The sequence below is a fragment of the Tenrec ecaudatus genome, chromosome 3 (assembly GCF_050624435.1).
Source record: "Tenrec ecaudatus isolate mTenEca1 chromosome 3, mTenEca1.hap1, whole genome shotgun sequence".
Lineage (NCBI taxonomy): Eukaryota > Metazoa > Chordata > Mammalia > Afrosoricida > Tenrecidae > Tenrec > Tenrec ecaudatus.
In genome coordinates, this window is record NC_134532.1 from 129,925,892 (window position 1) to 129,951,608 (window position 25,717).

At 39.3% G+C, this 25,717-nt stretch overlaps 1 protein-coding gene across 3 annotated transcripts in view; it reads right to left on the reverse strand.

Moving 5' to 3' along the window:
- GRID2 (glutamate ionotropic receptor delta type subunit 2) overlaps positions 1 to 25,717 on the reverse strand; it is a 1,629,781-nt gene that overhangs the window by 1,165,757 nt on the left and 438,307 nt on the right. The gene's annotated exons all lie outside the window — the stretch shown is intronic.

Here is a 25,717-nt window from a genome sequence, read left to right on the forward strand (position 1 = left end):
AGGAAGATAAGTGGTACTTTAGGCTATCACAACCTATTCGTTACCTCCTAATAGAAATCATATTTTTCTGCTAAATTAAAATTTTAAAAAGTGATATGAAAAGATTATTGTATTCCACAGATTTAAAAATATTTTCCATTAAATATATCTTTATTAATAGACATCTACTATATTCGCATATGTACTAAAACCCAGGGACATCATTTACTGAATATGTTTCATATATTATGAAAACTCTTGAATCACATCATCTAAGAGGGCTCACTAAAAGGAGAGTGAGTTACCCAAAATATATTCTGTTATTATCAAAATGGATATACAATATTATTACATTTGGTTAACAGATACTAATTATTTGTTTTTATTCTCTCTCATTTTTGCAGAAGATAATGCATTGTATTAAGAGGGAGTTAACACCAAAGATTTTGAGATTTTCTCATTTCAAACAAAACAAAAACAAAGTATCTTAAAAAGACTGATAAGACTTTGACAACCATATATATATAAAATCAGGAGAGACCAATCCCTGGAGAAGGACCTCATGTTTAGTAAAATGGAGGATCAGCGAAAAGTGGAAGGCCGTCAAGGAGATGGATTGTTACAGGGGCCGGAATAACAGGTTCAGGTATAGGAACAAACTATATATATATATATTTGCTGTTGTGAGCTATCTTCACGTCTACATTGACCCATAGCACTGCATGCACACACACATTTAACTCACTTCCCTAGAGTGACAGACTCACATTAACACTCTAGGGCAAGGCAGAATGGTCCATGTTGATTTCTGAAAATATAACTCTTTTTTTTAGGAGTAGAAAGTCTCATCTTTCTCCTGAGGTGGTTTCAAACTGCTGACTCCAATTTGTTTAGCACTGCAGTTTGTAACCACTATATCATCAGAGCTCCTTGTTAAAAATATGTATGCACATATGTATTTGCATACATATATATATATATATATATATATATATATATATATATATATATATATATATTTTCTGATGTGGAATATTATGCACTCTACCCCTAAAGGCATGGGTAAGCCTGTCATCTTACTAGAGAGGGTTATGATAATTCATGGGGTGAGGTAGCAAAGTTGCCACACCAAAGATCCCACAGTATCCCCACCAATAGAAGACGTGCTGGTGAGAGTAGAGGCTCTGGGTGATCCTGTGTTTGATATTTTCCAGCAGTTTTGTCAGGATGAGAAGTATAGGGAAGCTGGTTGGCTGGTCCTCTTTACAATCGAAAAGGTGATCAAGGCAAGGGATAATCTCAGAACCTCAGAAGCACATCTCCAGTGCAGAATAACAGACCTAAAATCTACTGCATGTGCTATAAAGGAGAGTCTTCTCTCCTCTTTTATAGAGCAGACACTGCCAAAAACCAGATCCATAGTCTCATCATATGAGTAGCTGAATTATAGCATCAGCTGAATTTCAGATCTAGAACAGTGTCTGATTTTAAAGTAAGGACATCAATTGGAAAGAATTGAGACCCTGAAACATGGGATGGAAAGAAATGGGCTGATGATCCAGAAGAGGAGGCTATTGAGACTCTTCTAGAGTTGAGTGAGCTACCTCAGTCAATAGATCCACCGCTCCCACCTGGAGGAATTAACCAACTATCAATAAAACCTAACACCTGAGCAGATTAACCAAACTGTTTAAGCTGAAATACGAGGTCGGGCTGCATCTGTAGCATTGCCTGGAGGAGATGTCTTACAAAAATGGTTCTCAACCTTCCCAATGCCACAACCCTTTAATACAGTTCCTTATATTGAGGTGACCCCCAATCATAAAATGATTTTTGTTGCTACTTCATAACTGTAATTTTGCTACAGTTATTAATTGGTGACTCCTGTCAAAGGGTCATTTGACCCCCAAAGGGATCACAACCCACAGGTTGAGAACTTCTGCATTAAACGATACTGCTGAGAGCCCCCAGGAAACAGCCCACCACCCATTATTTCCTAGACTTGTAACTAGAATTAAAAATCAGAAAGTTCTTAAAGTGAGGTTCAGATAATGACTCAGGAAGAAGTGCGGCATATTCAGAAAGATCTGCTCAAGTTTTCTAATACCTACAAGTAGAAGCCTGGGGAATATCCCTGGGAATGGTTACTAAGGGGTGGGGACACTGGTGTAAAGAATGTAACATCCGACCAGTCTGAGTTTTTGGATATGGGGCCCCTACGCACAGATTCTTCCTTCAATGTCTCAGCAAGAGAGGTGAAGAGAGGATCTAATTGCTTCATTGATTGGTTCGCTGAAGCATCGGCTGACAGATGGCCTAGAAGCAGGCGTCCTCATCCTACAGCCTGCGAGCCACATGCAGCCCACCAGGTGTTTTTGCCCCATTTTTTTGCTTCAAAATAAGATGTGCAGTGTGCACAGGAATTTGTTCATAGTTGTTGTTTTTTTTAACTTTAGTCCGGCCCTCCAATGGGTCTGAGGGACAGTGAACTGGCCCCCTGTTTTAAAAGTTTGAGGACCCCTAGATTGACCAACTTGAAGTGCCTGACCTACCTTAACCACACTGTAGAAGAAGGCATCCAAAAGCTTAGGGAAATTGGTATGTTGGAATGGATCTATCAGAATAATCCTATAGAGCAGTGGGTCTAAACTACCTAAGGCCCAACCCTTTAATCCAGTTCCTCATGTTGTGGTGGCCACCCAATCATAACATTATTTTTGTTGATACTTCATAACTGCAATTTTACTACAATTATGAATTGGATGACCCTTGGGAAAGGGTCGTTTGACCCCCAAAGGCGTCACGACCCACAGGTTGAGAACTGCTGCCATAGACCAAAAAGGGGGTGCCCTGAAGACACACCTTTCACCACAACTATTAGAAACAAGTTTGTGAAATGGGTCCCGGCATCTCTGAAGACTCCCGTGATTGCTATTTTATGTGCACCAGGATTCTCGTGGGAACTGCCCTAAGTGAACGCTGACCTTTGCTGATTGGGCCCTGTGGTGGCAGACAGCAGGTGTCAGCACTGAAGCAATAGAGACAGGGTGCACGTGGTTATTGTAATGGAAAGCAAGGTTTCCATAGTTATCAAAGCAACCTGTCTTGCGTGGCCTTATGGCATTGCCTATGTAACCACAGTGTCCTTAGGCGTGAAATACATGGGAAACCTACTACATATTTACATGAACGATACAGGCGGAAGAATGCTAGATCAGGTGAACAGCAGAATAGACAGCCACAACCACTCAATCAATTCTCAGACCCGAGGCAATATGTAGACCCACAACCCCTCAGATGAGGCAAAAGGAAGACGCTTTGAAGGAGGACCCTGCTACATCACTGAAGGTCTATAGTGTTAGTCTTTCTTCTAGCCTTCCCCAGAGGGACCTGTAGCCTGTCACAAGAGTGACTGTTCAATAGGGGAAAGGAAATAATCAATTTTGGGGGGGATTACTGGACATTGGCTCTGAATTGACACTTTCATATAACTCTTTAGCCATATATAATTTTCAAACAAACAATATGAATTATATCTGTACCAAACAGGATAAAACTAAAATGCATATAATTCAATATGTGCCACCTTAATTTAAGCATACTATTCTCTAAGTGACAAAACAAAAATATGCTATGCCTAAGTAGACAAGCAACCCCTATACCTTAATTCTATAATCCTATGAATATATTCCCCTACCTATGAAGGTTTGTAAACCAACCCCTTCACGACGCCATCCCCCAATTTTTGGTATCCAATTTCTATACTGCCCACTTACATCGGCCCAATGCTCTGAGGAGATCATCATATTCTTTGATGTGGAAAATCTTCATCCCAGTTGGAACCTTGTGAAGTCCACATCCATAAGCAGAGTCAAATCAGGACAGGCTGTCCGTAAAGTCTGCAGCAGTATGCACCAGTTCACAGGCTCAAATGCCGTCTCTTCTTCGGGATGGGTTCTGGTCAACTCAAGGTGGGCTGACTCGCTTATTCTCACCGGAGTGCCTTTAGACCATGGCACCCATCACAAATTCTCAAGAAGCCTAGCCCCCTTGTGCTAGGTAATGGACTCCAGACCAGGCAACCTGCTCTCATCTTCTCATCTAGTTCCTGTAAACTAGGTCCACAGGTGTCAGTGGCCTGACACAGCCCATCTCTCCATTGCTACATTCCTCCCACTTCCCTCAACAATAGGATCCAGGTGGTCACCTAGCAAGCATTTCAGCTTATCCACAGGCTTCCTTTAACGTTCCATCCTAGAGAGGAATTTTCTTCATGGTTCCAGATTTTTTCCAACTTCTGACAAAAACCACTAGAATTCAAACCTCCAAAATTCAAAGAGTTATTTTTTCTTCTTCCTCAGTGTCTGTCAACAGCCCCTAGGCACATCTCCTGGGATGCAAATGTACTGAGAACCCCAAAACACTGTGTGGGCTAACCACTTCAGAGCCTTGTTGACAGGCATGTCCTAAAACCACTTAAATATTCAATTTCAATGGCTGAAGATAAGTGGGCTTACAAGCTCTCAATTTTCATACTTCTCAATAAACATTTATATTATTAATAAGCAGAAGAAATCAGTATGTATAAACAAAGTAGAATCAGATACTAAACTCAATTCTTAAAGCAGTCAAGTTCAATCCTTATTTAACTTATCTAAACTCTTCTCTAAATTATTCTATTTATAAAAAAATATGGAAGTAGGCCTCTTGGGAATATCAAGCCAGATACAGGCTTCATGTCAGCCATGTTGATCTCGTGTCAACCCTTTTCCTTAATCAGCATGGTTTCTGAGAAATTCAAATGGTGATATCTAACTTAAGCTCAATATATATATTAATCATATTCATCTTTGCAATTTCACACAGAAATAACCAAAGACTACATCCAAACAAAATAATCAAAACTTTAACTTAACATATCTCTCCAGAAAATGATCCAGTAAGCTGCATGGGGATATCTGACTGCTGGCCAAACAAAGAAGAAACACTACCAGGAAGCGGAAATCAAATAAAAATCCACTCTCTGTCTTTATGCTTTGTTTCTTTACTAGCCCCCTCCCACAGTACCATAGTGTGTTAGACTGAGTAGACTAGAGAAACAAAAGCAGGGAAACTCATATGTGTATAAGGAAGAGGTTTATATACAAGAGCAATTAAATACTGAGAAATCATCCCAGCCTACTCCAGATAAAGTCCATAAGTCCAACATTTACCCATATGTCCAATACCAAACTATAAAGTCCTCTTCAGACTCAAAAAACACATGCAATGACGCCAAATGCAGGAAGGTCATGGGTCAGTGGGTTGGAAGTCTTGTGGCTCCAGTAGTGCTATAAGCATCTCAGTGCTGGCAGGGGGGAGTCTCTTCATGGCATCCCTGGCTCCAGAAGTTTGGTTGCCTCAAGGTAGGTCCATGTGGCTTCTCCAGCTCCCAGGGCATAGCACCATGTCCCTTGTCAGTAGAGTGTTATCTCAGGTAGGAGGCCAGAGAGAGAGAGAAGTGTCTCCAGCCTTCAAAGCTGAAATATAGCAGCTCCCAGAATTCTCAGGAGAGGGCCACTCCCAACTCACACGGAGAACTCATTGGTTATATCTTGATTGACAGGACAGACTCCACGCTTCACTTCTAATTCTCTCAAATTGACACCAGATTATGTAACTAATATGGATATCATTCTATATCTACTCCTCACTATTGAAACTTTCACTATCCTACTTTTTAAACTTATGCCAATAAAGAACGATCGGATTATGCTGTGCACTCATCCATATGCCAGGCAGTCCTGATCTCTAAAGAGAGTAACCCTGACTGTGGTGGCTAAATTTATGTGTCAACTTGGCTGTGCTATGATTCTCAGTGCTTTTACCGTTGGGTATTGATGCAATTTGACACTTATGTAAGAGTGTGATTTGACAGTTCTATAATGATGCAGTCATTCTCCATTTTGTAATCTTCTGGGGTCATTATCCATTTTCAAAAAGGCTAATTTTCAAATCATGACTTTGTCATTAGAACCTAACTATGTTGTTTAGTAAGGAATAAATGTATATGTATACTTGGGAATGGATTCTAGAGACAAGTCTCCAATTTGGACCTAGGTTATAATAAATATATTTGATGACTTAGGGATTGTTATGTAATTTCCTTTGACTAGACTCCAACTTATCAATAAAAACAGTGCTTTCTTGGGTTGTTAGGAAGATGAAATGAGGTGGTATATGTAGAGTTCCAGGAAAATGTTCAATCAGCATCTTCTTGAATACTATGTAATAGTGAATACTTTTAAACTATATTGCCTATGTATTTTTAATTCTTTTTATGGAAAAGTTTTAAATACATACATATATTGATATGTTAAAATGACCAGGGAATGCAGTGAAATGAGGAAATCACATTACAGAACAGAAAAATACATGGCATAAAAAGAAACAAAAATATATATGCTGAAATAAATGTGCTAAATATTTATGCCTTTTCTAGGGGAAAAAAAGGTGCACTCCAATCTATTACAGTGGAAAACTCAGGCGAGTATGACTATCAATCTATTACAGAGATGATCTCACATGTGTAGGTTTCCAAGTATTGAAGAAATAACTAAAATGTTTTTTACCCAAACATTATCACACAATGATCTACATAAAGAAATAATAAAAATGCATTCATTGTATATGGGTAATATGAAATAAACTTATCATAATGTTCTAAGTCTATGCTAAACTTACATCATATATACATTACATAAATCACAAGTTACTCACAAATAGAGGACTCACAAGGAGAGACTTATTAGGAATTATGTCAAGAGTTGAATAAGATGACTTGTGTTATAAGTATTTCTCAGGACATCTACTATGACCAGTATGCTATAATATTTCATAAATATACAAATTACGATTAAATAAGAGCAATGGTATAGTGGTTACGAGTAGAGCTGCAGTCCACATGGTTGGCAGTTCAAAACCACCAGCAGCTCTATGGGCCAAAGATGGGACTTTCTACTCCCATGAACAGTTAGTGTCAGAAACCCATTGGGGGTGGTTTTGAGTTTGAATTTTGTTTGTTTTTCCGCTTATAGATAAAATATTAGGGGGAAATGCTCTTGCTCCCTGCACCCCCATCCCCTGTGTAATAATACATAATTGGCCAGCAGCTACTCTGGGTATTTAAAATCCGCAGTGTGTTTGGATTTTAAGGATCCTTTTCACTATGAGTCAGACATGACTAGATGGCGGTGACTTTGATTTTTTGGAGTAGCACTGTTGAATAAGGGTTAGATTGCTGATCTCGAGGTCGGAAGTTCAAAACCACTAGCTTCTCTGCTGCAGAAAAATGAGACTATCGGCTCCTCTGTATATTTATATGACCTGGGAAAGTCCACATAGGGAACTACTCTGACTCAGAATCAGTACGATGGCAGTGCATTTTGTTTGTATTTAGAGTCCCGATGGTGCTGTGCATTGGGCTGTTAAATGAATTGAGCTGTTGAAATGCACCAACTGCCCTGTAGGAGGAAGATACGCTGTCTGCTTCAGTGAAAATGTGCACAGCCTAAGACTATATAGGGTCATAGTGGTTGGCTGGTTGTTTTTTGTTTTTATGTATGCATTTTAACGCACTGGTTAACAGTTTGGGTCCTAGTGAAGGGGTGAGCAGTCCCCACCCAGCAAACATGTATGAGAGCAAGATGCGCCAGTCTACTGCCGTAAAGAATGGCCGCCTTAGAAGCCCTGTGGGTGGTCCTTCTGCCCTATGTGGCTGCCAAACTCCTAATGTTCTGGATGGTGTTTCATAGGTTTGTTTTTGCATTGTTCCCTCTCATTCGGTTGTGTATAAATGAAGGTAAATAATATTATGGGTGTCACTGTTTCCCAATAAGAAAAACTAAAGTGCAGGGAGCAAAAGGCTTGAGCAATGCTGTGGGCATTAAAAATAAGGCCAGCCTTCAAGGCTACATCATTTTACTGAGGCTTAAGTCTGTAATTCAGAGCTGTACCCATCATGCAACCAACTAGCAATCCTTTCTTCAGTGATGAGCAGCCTAAGAAACACATTTGTTTCTCAAAGAGGCACTGGGTGGTGGTAGGGGCTGGATCTCAGCCTCACTCCAGAGCCCTGACAGCACAACAAAGCAGCCCAGCAGAGTTGCCTTCCTGATTCCTAGGACTTCTCTCCTCTGCTGCATACAGAAGGTGACAGAATTCCGGTCACTCTTTATGCTTGGCTTTTGCGACTTACACATATCAAAACTGGAAGCAATAGTAGTACCACAGCTCATCATTCTAACCTACATGTTTATGGCTACTTTTAATTCCCCCTCAACTACCATATTTTATTTCCCCTGAACGCACACCATTGTTAGCTCCCTCCACAACTTTATTTCCTTGCTTCCTTGCTTTGTTATTTCTGTTTTTCTTCCTTCAACCACTTCCCAAGATTTTTTTTATACCTTATAGGGACTTGTATGAAGATCAAGTGATATATGGTAAACGTTATTAAAAATTTAAATTAAATGATAAAAGATGGCTAAAAAATAAAACTATACTAATTACATCTATTATAATTTATTCATTCAACAACTACTTACTAAATTCTTAATGAGCATAAGCTACATTCAAGGGAAAGAGTGATCAGATAGTTGTTTAAGGATACCGGTGATTACATTCCCTTAAATTCAATTATTATGAGTGCCAGATAAAAGTAGGTATTCCTTCAGAATATGTAAAAATAGAACTTACTCTCTGGAATTATTTTCTTTGAGAAAATTATGTCTCTATTATCTTAAAAGTCAGCAATTTACCTACATTTTCCATTAATTGATGGAAATACAAGTTTCACATACAAAGTGCATGAGCCTTTGCTGACCTAGTAACCCCATATCGTGTTTCAGACTAACGACTCAATAGAAGAGTGCATAGTTTGCAATCTTATCCATATTGAGCAGGCATAGTAATGCCACATACTTATTAACAAATCAGCAGTGAGTACTGCACCATTATATAAAGTATTTGATGGATCTGGGTTTATTAAAGAAGAAATTCCTCAGAGAACTCTTTCGGATGAATGTAAATTGTAAGAGGAAAGGACGTGCAGAAAAATAGCCAACCTTCCAACGTTGGAGGCAGCGGTTCTTTAAAACCATCTCTAATAGTCTCTTAGGGTGCATACATATGCAACTTAATCCCATGTTCTTGGCAGTGATCCTTTTAATTTGTGCATATTCATAATGATAATGCTGGGAAGATATAATTAGGGGAAGCCCTGAGTGACTTTAAGAACAACACCAGTCAATCCAAGACTATATTTAGCAATGCTGGAATGTTTGCACTGTCATCCTTATCAGTACTGCTCGATAGAGGCTTATTTGATTTACACATTTTTAATTGCTCATCAAGCACAATTGTCACCGAATGCTGTAGACAATTAAAATGAAGCAAGTATATATTAGGCAAGATCTTTCAAAATCCGGCTTCTCTTCACATATATGTAACATTATGCCTGAAATTAAAATGTGCTGATTCAAATACATACTTCTTTAAAATAGGAAGAGGGTTTCCACTTATGCTGAAGCAAAATAATAATAAAAAACAATATTTAAATTAAAATATTAATAACTTCCATTTTTTACTACACTTTCTTTGATATAGGACTTTTGCAGACTAAGTTCTAGTAAGCAGGCTGCACTTGCCATCAAATTAAATTTAAAGAATATAACTAAGAAAAAAATCTTACTATCATCCAGTTGAATCTAACTCAGAGCAACCTTATAGAACATGGTGGAACTGCCTCTGTGGGTTTCTGAGACTCTAACTTTTCCTGGGAGTAGACAGCCTCTTCTTTCTCCCCTGGGGTGGCTCTTGGTTCAGAAGTGCTGACCCTGTGGTTAGCCCCAGTACGTAACTACTGTGGAAAGATCAAGAAAATAGAAAATGCTTAAAGTGTCACACTTGAAGTCTAAATTGCTATGTTAAATTCCATTTTTCTGCTCAGTGTTTTGGAACTTAAGTGTAAGAGATTAGTCCAGTTTTTCATTAAAACATTTGTTTATATCTGGATCAAAGTGGGAACTTGGTATTTAATTTTTTAAAACAACCTTATCACCTTCAAAGTACACTCCATTACACTTAATACATTTGTCAAATCTGCAATTCCATTCCTGATTTTTTTCCCCAATCATCTGTTTAGATGGCTGATAGCACCTCCCTCATTTTTTTCTCCTCTTATACGTTGTCAAATCGCTGTCTTTTCATGTCCCTCTCCATTCAAGGAAACAAAAAGAAGTCACACAGATGATATCAAATGAGTAAGGTGAGTGGGGCAAGAGAGGCAAGTTGTTTTTGTCAAAAACTGGTACTCTGAGACGGCTGCGTGAGCAGGTACATTGTCGTGGTGGCAAAATCAGTCCCCTGTCTGCCACAAAGCAGGCCTTTTTTGTTGCACACTGTTACACATTCTTTTCAGACCCACTAAATAGAAAGCTTGATTAAGAGCCTGACCTGGTATAATGAACACTATCCCCCTCACATTAAAAAAATGAGCACTGGTATTTTGGGTACCCCCTTGTATGTCATACTCAACTTTTACTTTGTCTCTCCCTCTGTTCATCTGGTTCTCCACCTGTATCATGTCACTATTTGAGATGGCTAAAAATCTCTTGGACTATATGTTCTCCAGCAATATTCAAGTTTGTGAGATCTCAATCAGAATAAAGAAATTTAAGCAAAAAAAATTTAAGTACCAGTCAAAACACTAGAGGTTAATGTAGAATGTAATAGAGATAGGCGTTGTGACATAGCAGGTCAGAGCAAACACCTCCAGGGCTGAAAACCAACAAAACTATCTTTTGTGTTCAGCTCAGCCATAGAGCAGGTATATGAAACTATTGCATGGATGAACACAGAATGAATAATCTCTGTGAAATAAATATGCTTGATTACTTTAATCATTCAAAATGTTATGAGTCTGAACTATTTACAAAGGACAGAAGAAGGCATAAGCACGTAGGAAAAAAATAGATACATCCTAACAAGTTCTTTATGCTCTAGATTCTAAATGCTCAAGTGAAAATAAAAAAAGGAGTTTTATTTATTACTATAAAGATAAAAGAGTTTCTAAAAATGCATTATTTATTAGCAATGCATTAATATTTGAAATGTAATCATTTTACGAAATATTTATGAATTTTGCTTTATGCCCTACAAAGAGGATTTGCATGTGTTTTATGCCATTCTTATATTAATGTGTGTATGATGCTGGACACTGTTTTCTCTCTCTTTTGTAGACAATGTTGATCTTTAAAGAGTTAATTGACTTTAGACAGATTTCACTGGCAGCAGTAAGTGTGAAAGGTGGAATTCAGTCAGTCTATATTCAAGAAGGTCGAATGCCCATCACATAAGGATAAAAATCATATTAGCCTCATGTATGTCATTTCATCAGTGAATTTAAAGCATTAACCCCTCATCTGAGAATATATTGTGAGGGGTTGCTAGGTGAACTGTGGAGATCATCCCCTGGTAAGGCTGTCTTCCATAAACAGGACCAGCTCCATGTGTGCTTGCTTTTCCCCTGATGCACGTGTGTCAGAACAGACTCCACAGGGCTGGCAGTCCTTTCTTCAGAGCCTCTGCTGGAAGGACTCCAACTTGGGGTCCGCAGCTGATACCATTCCCTGTTTCTACTGCCAGGAGGAACGCCTCACAGCAGAATATCGCTCAAGTACGTAAAGATCTCATGGTCCATACATCATTCTACAGTGAATGGTAGGGGCAGGGCTCGAAAGGGGCTAGTGAATTGGGTACCTTATGCAATATCTGTTGATAATAAGGCTGCATTAACTAATAAATATCTACCTTTCCAATGTTAAATTTCCATTCCTCTTTATCACAACTAAGAACCCAAATCCCAAACAATAGACTGCCATGCAGTCGATGGTGACTCAGAACAACCCAACAAGACAGGAGAGCGTTGCCCCTGTGGGTTTCTGAGAATATAACTTTGGTGGTAATGGGCGGGTGTGTGTGTGTGTGTGTGTGTGTGTGTGTGTGTGTGTAGAAAGCCCCGTCTTTCCGACCCCCAGGCTGTCTCATCTTCGCTGCACCAGCGTTTTCCTGCAGCAGTTTGTCCTCTGAACTGCTTGATGTTGAGGTGGGAGCAGCTCAAGTCATGTTGGTAGCCAAGAAGCTCTTTCTGCTTGGTGTCGGGAATGAAAAGAGGTTGTGGCATTTCTTCAGCGTCATGCCTTACTGTGTGCAATGCAGAGTTATCTCCTACAGGTCTTACAGCCATGACTTTTGTTACTTCCCCCTAAAACTTTTGTTTTCATAATACACTGTGTAAGAAGTTAGGAGAAGATGCTGCTTGCATGATAAGGTTCAACTCTGCGTGATCATTAAGGGAGTCAGCTGAAATGTGCATCATGTTGGGTATCTCAATCAGTCTTCTTAAAAGTAGGAGCAGGGTGTGGGCTTGACTACCAGTAAGAGAGAAGCAGGGCAAGAGATCTCTAAGCAATGAACTTCCTTGATCCGATGAACAGCTTTGCTATCAGAAGAGTGGAAGAGATGCTACAGCCACAGAAGCAGGAGCTAGAGTATGAGATGGAGCGGTGCATTTCCCAGCTTCCATAGCATGTAAAGCTGAGTGATTTTTGGACAGGTGGGTGCCTGGTGTAGTGGGGCGACACTGAGCACTTAATTGGGGGAGTTAAGTTTGCTGATTCACAGAAATAGAGATGCAAGCCTTTGGGTGGGGCTTATCGCAGAGTAGCATTTCCTTTCAGCCTATTTTGGTAGTCTAAAGCAAGGCAGAGGCCATGCCAAGTGACTGAAGGCCAGAGAGAAGTCTGCTTGAGGGCAGGGCAATGAAAAAAATGGCCCACGCTGAACAACATCCTATAGAACATCTCATACTTGAATCGTACTCGATTAACTTCCCTTATAAATTCCATAAACAGAAAAATTATCTATGAATTTTGTGTGACCACTGCAAACCAAACCCTAGAAGTAGGGTCCCCTGGGAGTTAGTGTCACAACAGGATGGGGGCAGCAGCACGTCTGGCCACAAGATTTGTGAGGTAAAACCAAGGACCTTACAGAGGGAAAAGGAAAATTAGAAGAACTAGAAGATAGTTGTGTGGAACACATTTTTAACACCTACTGCCCCATTTTGTGAGAACCTGAGAGGAGCTCTTATGCATTATTTAAATAACCCATCAGGTGTTCAGCAGTTCACAGGTGATGGGAAAGGATCCAGTATTTGGCACTTGGCTTTCCTCATCACCATCACTGTAGCAACTTGTTAGAAGCCATATTGTTCTTGTGTAGTTCAAAGTCATGAAGCGGTAATGGCCTTCCCTTTCCTGATTCCCAGGCATTAGGAAAGAATCCCATTGTCTGAAAAGGTAAAGAAAAAGCATTTGCCTTTATCTCCCTTCCCAGCCTCTGAACTTGACCAACATAACTTTATTATTCTTTTAAAGGAGTTTTGGGCACCACGCATTAATCCCATATGGTTCATGAATATATGGTCTAAAAATGCAATTGTCGGAACAGTGTCATACATCTTTCTGAGAATACAGACCCAGATAACAGGGAAGTGGCACATTCTCACACATTTGCTGTGTCTTCTCTCCTACGTGTTCATAATGGGAGTGGCTTCAAGGACTATGCACTGAGAAGGTATTTTTGTCAGTTGATGTAGTCATGTGCAGCTCCACATCTAAAGAGTAGAATAAGTCCAGAGGGTTTTCAAGGCTGTGACCTTCCAGAAGCAGACTGCCAGGCTTGACTCCCAGCACACATTTGGGAGGGATGAGACCTCCGTCCTTCAGATGAGTAGCCAGTGCTCAGCAATGGCACTCTGCCACTAAGAATCCTCACTGACCATTGCTTCCAACACACAGCTCCTTTGCCTCACAGATTATGTCCACAGGGTGTCCAAGGCTGTCCGTCATGATGAAATACATATGACATCTCATAATACATATTGCATGGAAGAAATAAAAATGTCCAGCATGAGAACACATTCAACGCTCCGCTTAATTAAAATGGAAATTAAGATAATCACGTGATAGGGCTCCTACCCAACCCACTGCCATCTTGAGAAAAAAGGTATATCTGACCCAAGCTATGTTTTTTTTCCAGTAATATGCTTGTGAAAGCTGAAAAGTGAATACAGAACACAAGAGTATTTGAATTAATTGCAAGAGTATTTGAATTATTGCATTTGAATTAAACAAAGAATATTGAAAGCACCATCGACTTCGAGAAGAACAAAGCTGTGTTGGAAGCAGTCCAGTGAGTGACGATGACAGTGAGACTTTGGGCATGCTATCAGGAAGCATAAGTCCCTAGGAAAAGATACGGTGTTTGAACAAGAGCGTGTCTATGAAAAAGAGGCAAATGCGCACCAGTATGTGTCCACACAGTAGCTACAATAATGGGCTCAAGCACAATCATTGTAAGGTTGGCACAGGGCTGAGCAGTGCTTCATTCGGTCATACTCGGGTTGCTGTAAGTCCGAAGTACTCAATTACATCTGCAATAGCCATCGCAGTACGCTAGGGTGAAAAATAAAAAAGATACAATGTTCATATATAGTCTGTAGTCTATGAAGACCTCGAGAGATAGTTACATGTGTAATAGAAAATTCATAATTCATTCAAACAAAATCCTGCTCAAATACTCTGATCTTCACAGTTGAAATCAGAAATGTATTGATTACTAAATTACTCACGAGAGTTGTCCACATTCTCCCTGAGTGGCTCGCAGTTTGTGCTCCTTAAGTGCTATCCTAACTTCAAGGATTTTATCTGCTCCTGCTGAGCAAAAGAAGAAAGGCCTGGAGATCCGATTCCACAGAAAAAAAATTCTTATAGAATACTTCCCCTGCGGAACACCTGGGGTGACCATGAATCAGAACAATGTTGTTTACCTTCTCTACATCTTACATACCTTGGATAGATTGTCAGGAGAGACCTGTCCCTGGAGAAGGACAGCATGCTGAATCAAGTGGTGGGGCAGCACAAGAGAGGAAGGCCCTCAATGAGTTGGAGCGACACTGTGGCTGCTACAGTAGGCTTGGGAGGGAGCGATTGTGAGGATGGCGCAGGATCGAGGAGGGCTTCCTCTGCGGTGGATGAAGTTACTATGGGTCTGAACAAAGTCCATGCCACCCAACAACAACAAACAACCTAGACAAGCAGGACTTTCAATAAGATACATTACGTATGAAAAAAAAAACTGGTCCAATTAAACTAAGCTAAGCAGCTGGGTTGAGCAGAAGGCATACATAAGAAACAGGAAGCCAAACCATAGATATATTGCCTCGTAGAGAGTTGTTTTCCTTTTAACGTGTTGGATTCTCCAAGCACCCCCACCCTATCTTTAAACATTTTTTGCATCTGTTTAGTTAAATATACTGAAATTGGTGCAAAGCATTACTAGTTCTGACATCTCTAATGTTATATTTTAATCATATGTTCCAACCCTGTCATTTTCAAAACAAGCAATGCTTCCGTGATCATGTATTGAAATGTCAATTTCCAAGTTATATTTTAGAAACAAGCTTTTTTAAAAAGCCAAAATACTCAAAAGGTATTCAAAAATCTATGTTAACTACTGTTTCTTGTCTTTTCTTTTACTTTGTGAGTTTGACAGCAGTTTTCAAAGAAAATTCACCCGGAGGATTATATCAAATATGAAAAAAAAACCCTGGAAATTTAGACACAAACACTGGAAATGACAAAACACCAGGAATATCTCTTTTGTGACATGATTTCTTTTGCTTATCAAAGAAATATAGGAAGCATCAAGATAAATTCTTCCAGGATTGCCTTAAAATAAAATCTATTTTGAAAGGCAGTAAAAGCCAAAAATTTTATTCTCAGTTCAATAACTAATTTAGAACTGAAAAGATATTGCTTTATTCTCACACACACACACATTCAATTCTCCCTAAAAAGGTTTCAAGACAAAAAAATAAATAAAAACAATAATCCTTTAAGATAATACAAAAGGCAATTTTTATTTCTCTAGACTGTCCATGTGCCAGTGCTTTGGAGTGAGTACGAAGAAGCCCTTACACGATGTGCTAATTCTGCTCCTTGGAGCTGAGGGGAATCCCACGGCATTTTATGTTTGTGGTTGATGTTAGCTGCACCATTGTAATTAATGTCATTGCTCCATTTGTGGAGACAGCTCCATCCATCCGTTTGAAAGACCATCTCTGTAACATTTGGATTTGGGCTAGACACACTTGGGTTGTTTGGGAGGTTTTGATTGGGGAGGGGTGGATTTTGTCAGTCTTAGAAAACACACACAGACACACACACAACAGCCCACAGCTTCAAATGAAAATGGAGATTTGAAAATGGCCTTTTGGACGCTGACCTTTCCACATCCTAAAAAGATTGATGGCACAATGTTTAATGGTGCTACTGCAGTGCTTAATACCATATAATTCACTCTCAGAGCAAAGCAAATGACTCTTAAACTATCTCTAAAAAAGATGACACAGCTCAGACCACCGTATTTCGATCTTTACAGCCACCCTTGAAAAGAGAAAAATACTTCTCCAGGGGAAATACTTTCACATAGATCATATCTGGCACTTGGTTTACTATTGCCCACTGCATTTGAATCGATGGTAACTTAAAAAAAAGTATCGGTATCATTTCTTGCTGTCCGGATAAAGGGCAAACCATAAATGAATACCATACATTTTAAAGATATTAATATCAAAATTAGAGATGTAATATACATATTTTATTTGAAAACAAAAATATAATGTTCACCTGACAAAATGTACTCTAATTTAAATGATAATTCATTATAAAATCAGAGCAAAAGCCATCATACAGATTTTTTTAAAGCATTTCCAAATAATTTCATGAAAGGATGATCCCCAAGCATCAAGTTATTAAAATAAACATATATAGGCATGTGATAATCATACTTTATAACCAAGTCAATATGCCAGATCATACTTTTAAATATTTCTTGAAATTATATGTTTGCATGTAATATTTTATGGTGCTTAATTTGATATAATATAGACAAAATTAAACAAATATTCAAAAGTTCTAATTTTTAATTATTGATAACAAAAGCCACAGAACTAATTTCGTTATGGTTAAGTATCACAGTAAGTGTACAAATTCAATATGCTCATTAAAAAATAACACTAAATAAAACAATAAGCAAGTCTCTCCAAAAGGCAAAGTTCACATAGCTGCTTGGAAATAAAGGGAAATATTCATTTAATGAGTCAAAAATTATTTTCCTTGCTATTACCAAAAGTTATTGAAATAGGAGGAAGCAAAGTGTCAATTATAGATTTATTTGATCTTACAATGACCTATATTCAATAAATGCAGGTAGTCAATTCGGATAAAATATATAAATAATATGAATATATTCTTTTTAATTTTTGCATTGACTAACTGCAATGTTCAAAGTGCTAATTGGCTTTTATCTCTACACGATATTCTCGTACTAAAAGGCACAATCTAGTAAGGAAACAATACAACATTAATTGTTCTCACTTGTTATTTGGCATTTTGAATATATGTTGACAAAAACGAAAGCCCTAAAACTAGATCTGTAATACTGAACCACGTAAAGATGTTACTGTCGCAGGTCAAAACACTGTTGTCAGTGTCAATCCCAATTCTATGAGAGGTTACAGAAGCCTACCATCTGTTTGTTTTGCATTTGCATATTCACTGCTTTTTTCTTAGAACTATTTAAAAGCTCAGCCTGAACCATCAGCATTTACTTTAGGCATATTGTATTTATAATCATAATTTATGTTGTACTAATCACTATTTAGCCAGCCATTTATATATTGAAGTAAGAAAGCATATGGATAGAACTGAAATTTCACTAACAAAGGTAAAACATAATAAAAATATGAGCTACATTTTTGTTATTAATACTTTTATTGGGGACTTTTGCATCTCTTATCACAGTGCATACATTCATCCAGCGAGTCAAGCACATTTGCGCATGCGCCACCATCATCGTTTTCAAAGCATTCTTCAGCTCCTTATACGGCTCCCCATTTCTTCACCCTCCCTCCCCCGCCGTCCAACCTCACGAACCCTTGATAAGTTATACATTATTATTTTTATATCTTACTTCATCTTCCATCACCCCGCACCCATTTTTCAGTTATTCGTCCCACTGTGAGGGGGTTCTAGATTGATCCATGTCACTGATTCCCCTTTCTTCCCCCATCCTCTCCTAATCCTCCTGGTATCTCTACTCTCATTGTTGGCCCTGAGGGGAGTATCTATCCTGGATTCCCTGTGTTGCAGGCTCATGTCTGTAGCAGTGTGCATGTTCTGGTCTAATCGGATTTGTAAGGTAGAACTGAGGTCATGATAGTGGGGGGAAGTAAGCACCAAAGAACTAGAGGAAAGTTGTGTGTTTCATCAATGTTATACTGCACTCTGACTGCCTCATCTCTTCTCTGTGACCCCTCTGTGAGGGGATGTTCAACTGTCTACAGATGGACACTAGGTCTCCACTCCATTCTCCTCCACCCCCATTCACATTGGGTATGATTTTGTTCTGGGTTTTAGATGCGTAACACCTAATTCCATCAATACCTCATGATCACAAGGCTGGTGTGCTTCTTCCATGTGGGTTTTGTTCCTTCTCAGCTAGATGGCCGCTTGTTTATGTTCAAGCCTTTAAGAACCCAGACGCTATATCTTTTGAGAGCCGGGCACCACCAGCTTTATTCACCACATTTGCGTCTGCTCCAATTTTGTCTTCAGGGATCGAGTCATGAAGGTGAGCATCCCAGAATGCCGGGTTTTTAGAACAAAGTGTTCTTCTGTTCAGGGAGTACTAGAGTTGTGGCCCAATATGTATCTAAAACCTTAATTCTTAACATATAGACATGAGTACATAGTTCTAGTCCTCTCTCATTATAAAAATCCTCCTGGAGGCTATTCTGAAGGGTCATAGCAAAAATAAAACCAAATATGAATTCATAATCAGAGCAGGATTAACTGACTAATGGATAGGAAGTTTCATTGTTATTTTACACTTAATGATGTACTGTTTTAGTTATTTTAAATATTATACTTTAAAAAATATTATGTTTTCTCTGTCAGATAATAAAAGTCTTACCTTTTTTTAAAATGAGACACATATAATTTTTATATTTCAGAACATTTCTTTAATCTACTTTATTTTATAATTATAATAAAACTAGCAAGCAGATACAATATTATAATTCATACTTATCTAATGGAAAAAGGAACACTTCATAATTTCAGTATTTATTGTACAATTAAGACAGTATCTTTGTAAACTTTTTGGGAATAATCGTGTATGATTATAATGCATTTTCATACATAAAACTGTAAACTGATAATAAACAGTAAAACTTCTATAACAATGTTTTCATTCACCAAATTAGCAAGTATTTAACAAGTCTTTATTATATTTCATACAAAGGGCAAGGTATCGAGGATATTGTATGGCCGGATCAATGACAGGCTGGCTTCTAGCAGCAAGTGACCTTGAATCTCCCCCACCCTTGCGGAGCTGACCAGAGCCGGCTGAAACAACTAGCAGCAAGTGGCCTTGAATCTCACACACATACCTGCGGAGCTGACCAGAGCTGGCTATGTAACCTGTCAGCAGCTTTGCAAGGTTTTTTCTTTCTTTTACTCACGGCCCGTTTTGTGCACGGCCCATTTGGCTCAGTACCCACTTTGTTCTCGACCCACCGCTCTGCACCCACCACGAATACACCCGGAGCCAGGAAGACACCTTACATTCCAGAAACCCGGACATACCTGTATCTCCCAATCCCTGACTACTGTACCTTATATGAACTCAAGACAGCCCACTCGCATGTTCCCCGGCTATATAAACACCACTCCTGTAGTCTGGAGTGCGACTCCATCAGCCTGGACACTGTGGACCATGGGACTTTGCCAAGGCTGGGTTTTTCTCTGCAATAAGGCCTGTCTGCTCTAATTCGACTGATTTGATCTCTGGCACCTCTCGATAACCTTACAGATATCATAATTATTAATACAATGGCCTTATCTTTAAGAAAGATTAACAAAGTCAATTACAATGAACCAATTGTTTTATAATAGAAGAAATCACACTATGAAAAGAATAACCGCTACCCTGCCTTTTAATTAATTCCACTATTTTAACTTTCTAGTTTCTAGTTTCTAGTATCCATTGCAATGTCTACACAGACAAAACTCATGACTAAGGAGTTTATTAAGGAGGTTGACAAGTTGTAATGTTACTGTGAACTGCTAAATTTTGAGTTGTTGCAGAGGCATTTTCCAAAGCTCTGTTGCCATATTTGCAAACCAATGTCAGAGAATATCTGTTCTACTAGAAGCTTCAACCTGAAGGCATTCAACTAAAGCTCCAGGGATCAGCAAACCCTGCTCCCTGAATTAAAGGCCCAGAGGCAGGTCACTCCAGTAAACCTCAGCCCAAAGGCACAGCAAATCCAACACCCCCAATTAAGTGCACAGAAGCACCCCACTCCACAGGCCAGACTACAGCACAAAGACACTCAGCTTGACCTGCTCCATGGTGTAGTTAGGCCACCATTCTGTGCCATGCTCTGGCTCCTGATTCTTCCCTTGCTCCCCCGATGGTTTCACTGTCTCTAGCTGTCTTCTGGACCAGGAGGTCCAAGTCACAGACCTCCTCAGACAGAGATGACATTCTTGACCCATGGATCTTACAGGTAAGAAGACCCCTCCCCCTGCTTCTTAAAGGCTCATTTTATAGCCAGGGACATGGCATTCCAGAATATCCTCATCACAATAACTCACAGATGAATCCTTTCAGTATCTCTCCCCACCTTTTTTTCCAGACCCATGCAGACAGGGGTAGTTTTGTGGGAGTTAGAGACTTTAGCTAAAAAATTCACATAATTCATTGCCCCTGTAACTTCGATGACATTTTAAGTTTTATCGAAATAGGTGAGGGCTTCAAAAGGACTTAAAAAATGATATTGAACAATAATGGAATTTTTCCACCAACTTTTTGATGCCCCTTTGTATAACACACAAACTATGTATTGTACCAGTCTTAAGTATGCAGAACAATTGCTGTGAAATATGCATATCCCGTTGTATACCACATTCAGAATAAGATGTAACACATCCAATATTGGAAAATGACTCCTTTTCTTTATATCACTGAAAAAAGTGGAAGTTATGTTTGAAGAGCAAAAATTAAATATAATTGACTTCCTCAAACTAAAACTAACACTATAAAAATAACACTTGAGTGTTTCACATACATAAATCTAAAAGAATTTCCATCTCAAATGATAACTAATTGTGAAGTTACATGTGTATTTCATTCACTGATACAAAATAATTAATCAATATTGGTTATATAAATATTGGTTAAACATAGGTTATGCTCATCTTCAATGAATGGTTTGTTATGTTTTTGTTTGTTTGTTTGGGATGGACTTGTTTCGTCTCTGAAATCACTAAAGACTGAAAGTCCATTTCAATTTTACTCTTCCTCTTTATTTTTTTAATTCACACAAACCATTATTCAGGTTTGAGTGATAAGGAATCTGGAAGGATTTATTTTATTTAGTCTTTAAGAAAGCATACCATATATATTACACATTCTATCTCAGGAAATGAAATTGACAATATCCTGTTAACCCTTCCATTTTTTAATCAACTTCCAATCCATCCCCTTTCCTCGTTTCCTGATCTATCCATCTGATATTTCATATTCAATGTCATCAAGTTGATGTTGACTCACAGTCACCCCTACAGGGCAGAGTAGAACTGTCCCTTGACCTTCTGAGACTGTATCGATTTAAGTGTTTCTCCCCTGCCTTGAAGTAGCTGGTAGTTTTGAACTGTTGACTTTGAGGCTAGCAGCTAGACCTCTTGCCATCATGACACCGGACTCCTGTTAATCTGTAAGTGAACAAATTAGCTGGTAGCCATGGTAAAACATTTTGTTCCATTGTATAAGCAAAACACTAAAATAACGGATTTGAGATTCTTAAAATTATACTAGTACATTACCAATGCCATAAGAATGAAAGAGTTGAGTGAGTGGACCCAAGGTATTAGAGGGCCACAGCAATAAAAAGATATTTTAATCATGTTAGCTTTTGATTAGCATGCGGAACAGCCTAACCTTGAATAAAAAATACAGAAAATGTTCGTCACTCTGAACAGAGGGCTTAAAAGGCAAAGAGCTAGGCCTGAACTTAGCCCACGTGCCTTATATAGAAGAAGAGCATGTTCAAACTCAATTCATAAACCATTTAGATCCTCAAGGGCTAAATCCTCGTGAAAGTGTTCTGCAGCATAAAAAGAACTCATGCAGAACCGTGTGTTCTTCACCTTCGCATACTATTGTCTCCATGAACTCTGAGACATGGCATTGTCTTATTCACAGAACACAAAGCACGCGTTAAAGCTGGGTATTTCGTTATAACATCTGAGAAGCAAACAAAGGCATTCTTGCCACCCATTCTAGTCAGACTCTACCAAACAGAATAGGCAGGTTTCTAAAGGTTTTAAATTTATCTGACTTTAAATTGTGAACTTGAGATAAACGTAAGCCTAGCTCATTTGAAAACGGTATTTAAGGACATTAAAGTAGTCGTTAAAATATATTCTTATGCTAAATATTCATATGGGGAGCTAAGAAAACACACCATCATGCTTATTTTTTCCTGCAGGAAAACAAAAGAAACATCACCGAAAAGTCAAATCACAAATTGATTACCTTTACCACTATTAATTCTTCTGATAGTCAAATTCTCAACTGTCTCAAATTTCACATGTATGAAAACAAGAAAGCCCTGTTTGCGGAGGTTTTCCTCTCAGGATGTAAATGAGCTTTGGGAGTACTAAAGTGGCCTTTATCTCACTGTTCTTCAATGGTTTTCTTGAGCCAAATAACAAGTGTTTTCATTATTATATAGTTAGGTGTACAGAATGGGTCCTAATATTAAAATATGAATGTTGCTCTTTAACCAGAGATTAAAAGCAGTTAACTATATTAACAACAACAGAAATTCCTTGCATAACAAGGAATTGGGATTGACAGAGTTCACTGCACATGGCACGATCACTTCAGGACAGACTACATTTCCCAGTCTCCTTCACATGAGGAGGAGCAAATGGGATGACAGGGAGAGGTGTTTGGGTGCTTCTGGGCATGCTCCTTAAGACAGAGCAAGGATCTGCCAGAGCCCTCTTGGCTTTCTCTCCAATTCTCTTTATTTCCTGTGTAAACAGAGGATGTGATAGTTGAAAATCCAGGCCATCTGTGACCTTTAAAACAAAACTTCTGTGCTAAAATAAGAAGCTGCCTTGCTTTCTAATGCGTTCGGGCGTTTAGGACTGCTTAATTCTGAATTCCATCTTAGTGTAAGGGAAACGCTCCGGAGCTTGAGCTCCTTAAGTTAGGCGGGCATCTCTGCTGCTTGACTGATGCAGCACCGTGGAGGGCACCGGGCCTCACCACTTCTCACGGAAGCAGTATTCAAATGCCAGCACCTTGGCTGCTATCCTCAAGCCGCTCCACTGGAGAAAGATGAGGCTCCGACTGGCCCGAGGAGTTTTAGCATCTCAGAAACTCACAGGGGCAGTTCTACCCTGTCCTGCAGGGCCACTAAGAGTCAGAATTACATGACGGCAGTGAGATGAACGTGAAAAAGTATGACACTATATTTCTGCACAAAAAGGGGGAGGGGGGGCTTGTGTCATCTGATACCAAAAACCAAACCCAACTACCTGCCATCAAGTCGATGCCCACTCAGAATACTGACCCTAGAAATGCCAGGGTGGGTTTCCTACAGCGTAACATGCTATGGGAGTAGAAAGTCTAGTCTTTCTCCTGTGGAGCAGCTGGTGGCTTCCAATTGCTGAGCCTTCGGGTGGCAGCCCAGCATTTACCACTATCCCATCAGGGCTCCCTATGTCATCTGACGGAGGCCTTTCAATCTATCTGGATGATCAAAATCAAGGTAGTTCCGAAGCAGATTCTAAAACAAACATGTTCCCATCACATATGCATTTAGTGATATAACCTGAAACTGAGTTTGTGCTGATCCATAATGCCTCTCAACATATTATTTCAGAGACGGTAGCTCTTCACAAGAGCAGGAGACTCCCTGTGAATTAGCTCCTGGGCTTGGCCTCTCAACATCTGGTAACTCTAAAAAAGTCACAATCTTGGGTGCTGCACTCTCTGCCTTGTTAAGGGAGGCAAAGCAGAGCTCACTCATAGGCTTCCCCAGGCTGCAAGTCTTTCCAGGAGCAGCCTGTTACACCGTCCTATCTTTCTCATAATGAGTGGCTGGCAGCTCCGAACCATACACCTTTCGCTTAGCAGCCGAGCTCTTCACTTACTGTACCACCGGGAGTCCCATAATAAAATCCTAACATTCCATAATTCTATAAAATTACAAGATTCGCCAAAGGGAACATTTACCTATGTAAGGACTGGCATCCCCACTTTTGGAAGGGTCCCTTTAAGCCATCTTACTTGCATAAAAGAACTGGTTAGTCCCTGGTTTTGCCAACAGAATGAAATCCAAATTGGACTTTCACATTTTGCATTTAAAGAAAGACAAAATTCAAATCAGCAGCTCAGTGTTTGCTTTGCTGCCAGCCACTAAAGAGGGTGCACCGGGTGGGGGCATCGTCTGGCTTGTCTCCCAGGAGCTACACTCAGGATCAAGTCGCTGTAGCTTTGACCTTCAATACCTGAGCAAACTACATAAGTTAGGGTTGTTTGAGGTTTTAAGTGTTACTTTAAATCATGTTAGGTTGTTTGGGAAGGGGCAGTGCTGGGAGTGCTCAAAAATGCCTACATCATAAATAAGTATTCATTGGCTCTCTGTTTTATTCTCTTTCTGTTTTAGCAAAGAGTTCAGAGTAATACTGGACTTTCAGAGAGCAGGGGACATGTGTACTCTGTTAGATCTGTCAACCATGATTAACGTTGACTTGGGGTTAGCTAAAATTCCTGTTCATTAAGCACGCCTATGGATCACAATCACTGGAGGCGCCTTTGAACTGCACAGTCACGGTTCCCGAATGACCTGCAAGGAGGATGCCTGTGCTGAAGACCCACTGAGGTAAGGTAATCACCGCATATGGAATGATAGATAAATGCTTTATTAAAGTCCACTGAAAGACATAGGTATATAGTTTCAATAATATATGGGCACTTAAGATCAAAGTTCCTCAGGGCAATCAATTTGAGAGGCAAATAATTATTAAAAGTTTGTTGAATAAAGTGCTTGCAAAGTACTTTCATGATTATAATTCATTTGTTTCTGGTCTTTTTATACCACTGTAGAGAAGGCAGAAGTGACGGTGAATCATTTTTCTTCGGGGACATAAAAATTATCAATGAGAAGGGAACATGAACTAAGCATACAATTTACAACTGGGATGAGTCTGTTGAGAAGAGACAGACACTTGTGAGAGATCAAAGCAGGTGGGATTGCCAGGTGTCTTTCAGCGTCCTGGGATGTTAGTTTTGACAACCAAAAATATTTTCAGATTTTTGTGTAGGAAATAAAATTGCCTCTTGGAATTAAAAAAAATTGAATTAAAATTGGCTCTCTTTGGAAAGCAATGCGTTAGCAAATGACACTGGCGTGGAAACAGTATGAGAGCCCGATGTGCTGTGGTGGGGCATTCACATTCTCTATGCAACCTCTGCAGAAGAGCAGCTA